The sequence below is a fragment of the Chinchilla lanigera genome, unplaced genomic scaffold, assembly GCF_000276665.1.
Source record: "Chinchilla lanigera isolate Chin_1 unplaced genomic scaffold, ChiLan1.0 scaffold00033, whole genome shotgun sequence".
Classification (NCBI taxonomy): domain Eukaryota; kingdom Metazoa; phylum Chordata; class Mammalia; order Rodentia; family Chinchillidae; genus Chinchilla; species Chinchilla lanigera.
In genome coordinates this window covers 4,329,748-4,335,180 of record NW_004955434.1, presented here as the reverse complement: position 1 = coordinate 4,335,180, position 5,433 = coordinate 4,329,748, and positions in this window count along the sequence as shown.

Sequence of the window (5,433 nt, the reverse complement as noted above, 5' to 3'; positions counted from 1 at the left end):
TTTTTCCTTTATTGTTGCTGTGGCTAAGCATTTGTTTCAAGAGATTATCAACCATCAGAATACCTGTCCTTTCCTACTCTCTCATATCCTCACAGGATGACTTGGTCATAAGCTAGACTCTGTCATCCTTTATTCACCATCTAATCCAAGTCATCACCATGACAACCAGCCTTGAGGCTCTGTGTAAAGAGGATACACAAAACTATCCTCCTAACAACTTAGAGCTCCAGAATTGCCAACTCTCTCAGGGGATAGATAACATCTTACCAACCAATGGTTGTTTTTCAAATTTCCCAGTGGGTACTTGACAGTTTTCCATCAGCAAAAGTGGTCTCTTCTTAAATGGCATTTAATAACTCCTACAGAGAATATTATGAAAAGTTTAGGGTGAGGTAAGAATTTGGCCTTTTTATTCATAGCACCCTAGCAATATAGTCAGCATTTTTATCCACTACAATCAGTGCTCAGATAACTATAATATCCCATAGCCAAATTTTGGAATATCTTTGAGAAACATTTAATTAAGTTCTTTTTTTTTTTTTTTTTTTGGTACCAGGAATCAAACTCAGGACCCTGCACTTGGCAGGCAGGTGCTTGTGCCACTGAGCTATATCTCCAACCCCTTAATTAAGTTCTTAACATCATAATTAAACAGAAGAGGCAGCAATTTTCTGTAGATAGAACTGAATATTTTATTTAGTTGGACTTTTCCCATGTAGTATATATCTATGAAACATCTACTCCACCTTCTTCTAGATAATTGAGAGTGCCTAAAACTCATAAATCAAGCTACAGAGACTTGAACATAGCATTTAAAGTTACAAAATTAAAAACCTTAAGAAAGAAAAATTGGGGAGCAACAAGGGAAGAGGATGTAGGTAACAATAAAACTACTAATTTCCTTCTCCTTCAAAGTAGAATGTCAAAGACACTTTAAAAAATGATGGCTCAATAAAGAGGAATATAGCTGTATTATTTAATGTTGAAACGCAGGAACCAACAGAAAAACAAAGATCCCCAGAAGGTTTTTAAAATTGTCCTCTCTGGAAACTAAAATGAGAGGATGGTGGTAGGTGGAGGTAAGAAGGTAGGTGGAAAGAAAAATCTTACTTTTAATTTTAGATTCCATCATATAGTTGATGAAAATGTTGATGCATGTATGTTATCAGACTGTAGTGTTTTTATTTAACAGGATGTATGTATATTTTCATTAAAAACTATTTTATGAGAATAAAATTTACATGCCATTCAATTAATCAATTTCAAGTATAATGTATGATAAAAATACAGTGAATATTTAAACTTTTTCAAAAATTTATTACAGTAAAAGACACATGGCCATCAACCTTCATCAAAGTAGTCTATCTTGTTTTGAACACATTCTTGTCATTTTTTGAAGCAGCTCCGGAATTCCTCTTTGCTGACTGTCTTTATTGCTCTGTTGTAGCTGCTTCAATGTCCTGATTCAATTCAAAATGTTTGCCATGATTTCTGTCAAATAAAAACATTACAGTCTGTCTCCACCCACCTTATTCACTGAATCTGGCACCCTGCAACTACCAGCTTTTCCCCAAAGCCAAAATGACCATGAAAGGTAAACATTTTGAATTGATAAAGGACATCAAGGTAGCCAGGACAGCACAACTAAAGACACTCATGAAAAAAAGACTTCCATGATTCCTTCAGAAAGTGGCAAGAATGATAGGATACATATATTTGAAGCAGGGGACTATTCTGAGGGAGATTAACGGCAATATGTCTTTTAGTATAATGATTTTGTTTTTAATTTAAACATTCACTTTGTTTTTTATTACATCTAGTATATGATTAAATAGTTCTCAGAACAATCACAAGATTGTGTATCCATCATTGCTGTTAATTTTAGAAATTTTCATAATCCTGCTCCAAATCCCACACTCATTAGCAGTTATTCATCATTTCCCCCATCAAGTCTCCTCTCCCCAGCCCTAGGGAACTACTTTCTTGTCTCTATAGATTCGACTATTCTGGACATTTCATTTAAAAATGGAATCAAATAGTGTATAGATCTGTGTGTCTGATTAAATTCAGTAAATATGGGAGAATATTTACAATATTTTTCCATGTTGTAAAATGTATCAGTATTTCATTCCTTTTTACTACCAAATGAAAATTCCATTGTTTGCATATACTGTATTTGGTTTATTCCTTTAGCACCTGGTGCACATTAGGTTTGTTTTTACTTTTGCCATTATGAACAACATTGCTTTCAACACTTGGGTACAAGTTTTCATGTGGATGCATGTTATCATTTCTCTTGGGTAAATGCCTATAAATGGAATTGCTTGATCAGATTCTAACTCAGCTTTAGGTACAGCTAATCTTTTGAGGAACTGTTTTCCAAAATGGCTACTAATTTGTAATCCAACCAGCAACGGATAAAGATTCCTATTTTCTACCTCCTTACAATGAGCTATTATTATCTACCTTTCTGGTTCTAGCCATTCTAGTAGTTATAAAGTGATAAATATGGTTCTGGCTTGCATTTCCCTAATGGCTAATAATGGCAAATATCTTTTCATATACTTATTGACAATATGTGTATCCTTTTTAGAGAAATATCTATTTAGATCCTGTGCCTATTATTTTAGCCTAAAATACCATAGAACATTTTAAAACACAGAAAGCAAATGGCAGAGGTTGGGTATGATCACCTCCAGGAAAAGAAACTTAAAAGTGATCTCTTTCCTCCTGTGCTAAATTTTTAAAAATACATATATATCTTCCATCATTTCAGGTATTAATATTTTGCTTCTGTTTCTTTCTTTTGTCTGATTTGAAAATTAATACAAGAAAAAAAATTAAAGCAGATAAAAGATGAAACCAAAGCAACAGTAGCTAATATTTTAACAGATTTCTCTTCCATACTTTTCTAGACTTTCTGTGCTTTTTTGAGATTATAATATACTTACAAGTTTAAAAGATACTTTTTAATCTCGTGATATCATTTTTTAAAAAATCCTTGCAAAAGTTTCCAGAGGAAATACCTCTATATATCTTGGAATACAGAGCAATCACAAGAAAGGGCTTCTTTCTTATACTAATTACTCTAAAATTAGGAGAGGAAAGATACAAACACACTTTTCCGAGTCCACTGAAAACACAAAGGAGGCAGCAAAAATTTGAGAGGGGATAGCCTGGTCTCTATAAAGCTCTGACTTATGCTTTTCTTGACTTGTACTCTTCCAAAAGCTGTAGAGTTCCTGGTGGCAGCAACTTCAAATGCTGATCGAACAGATTCCATTTTCTCCCATGACAGTGGGAGTAATAGATTCCTTGTGGTAAGAGCTCTAGATGACACTTGTTTTTCTGTATTGGGGATAAAAACCCAGGGCCTTGCACAGGCCAGGCAAACACTGTACTCTGAGCTACATCTCCAGTTCTCAGAAGACACTTCTTTTTTAATTTTAAAGAGAGTAATACATGAGAAACAAACAAACAAAAAAATAGAACAGTAGCAGTATGCCAGTATCACGAACATAAACAAGTCAAAGCAAAAACATTCAAAGTGATACAGAGTCTCAAGACAAATTAATACAAATCAACAGTGGTTTTTATGTTGCATACCGCTATCCTTAACTCCATTGCTCAGATTATCATATGTAAGAATGAAAGATTGCTCAAACCATTAAAAATATTAAGAAAATAATTCTTCAATAAAATATTAGAGATATTAGAGAGTTTTACTAGACAAGATGGTAGGAATTCACCATTGTAATTCCATTGTATATTGTTACCTTCAAATGAGTTGCTCAGACCACCAGAAAGAAGCACGCAAAGTCGATTAGAACATAAAAAATTGTGAGCATTAACTGTTCATTTCAATACACCATCACACATCAGCAGAAGAGTCATTGCAACTATTCATATATATATTTATGTTTTGCCTTCTTTCTTTTTTCTTCTTGCCCTCATCCCAGTCATTCCTTCTTTTGAGCAATTTCTTTCCCTTTCCTATCATCTATTGTATGTTTTGAGTTTTACCTAGTCTTTCAGTTTCCTACACCAAGGAGACAATATGATGTTTACATATGTGGGTCGGATTTATTTCACTTATGAGTATGGTCTCTTTTTGCATCCATTTACCTACAAAAGTCTCAAGTTCATCTTTATTAATAGCTAAGTAATCTTGTATAAAAATACCACAACTTTTTTATCCATTCCTCAGGGGATGGGCATCTGGATTGTTTCCAAGATTTAGCTATAACAAATTGTGCTGCTATAAATATGGGTACACATATACTGCTGTGGTATGATGTCTCTAATTCTTCTGGGAAAATACTCAGAAGGGGAATAACTGGGTTAAATGGGACTTCCAATCCTAGTTTTGTGAGGATTCTCCAAATTGATTTCCACAGTGGTTTCACCAATCTACACTCCCACCAGCAGTGGAGTAGGGTTCCTTTCTCCCCACAGCCTCTCCAGCATTTGTTATTGGTTGATTTCTTGATGATAGCTATTCTTTCTGGGGTGACATGGAATCTCAGTGCTGTTTTAATTTGCATTTCTCAAATGACCAGTGACATTGAATATTTTTTCATATATTTATTCGCCATTAGTATCTCTTCATGAGAGACATGTGTATTCATCTCAGATGCCCATTTTTGGATTGGGTCTTTGAATTTGAGGGGCCTGATTTTTTTTTAATTCTTTATATGTCCTAGATAGAAGTACTTTGTCTGAGGGGCAGTTGGCTAAAATTTTTTCCTAATTCATGGGTTTTCTTTTTACTTCATTGGTGATTTCTTTAGACGTGCAAAAACTTTTCAATAAGATGAGATCCCAGTTGTTGATTCTTTGAAGTATTTCCCATGCAGTTTGGTTTTTGTTCATGAACTCTCTACCTGCTCCAGTGTCGTCAAGATTTTTACCTACTTTCTCTTCCAATAAATTTAGTGTTTCTGTTTTAATATTTAGATCTTTGATCCATTTTGACTTTAATTTAGTGCATGGTGAAAGATGTGGGCCTAGTTTTAGTCTTCAGCTTGTGGAAAGCCAGTTTTTCCAGCACCATTTATTAAAGAGGCTATCTACCTTCCATTGAATATGTTTAGCCCCTTTGTCGAACATAAAGTGACTGAGTGTGTTTGTAGTTGTATCTGTATCTTCTAATCTGTTCCATTGATCTTCACGTCCATTTTTGTGCCAGTATCATGCTGATTTTATCACAGTAGCTTTGTAATATAATTTTAAGTCAGGAATTGTGATGCCTCCTGCCTTTCCTTTGTTTCCCAAGATTGCTTTTGCTATTCGAGGCCTCTACTGTTTCCAGATGAACTTAGGAGTGTTTTCTCTAAATCTGTGAGGTATGCTAATGGTATTTTAATTGGGATTGCATTGAATCTGTACAACAATTTTGGGAGTATGGCCATTTTCACAATGTTGGTTCTTCCT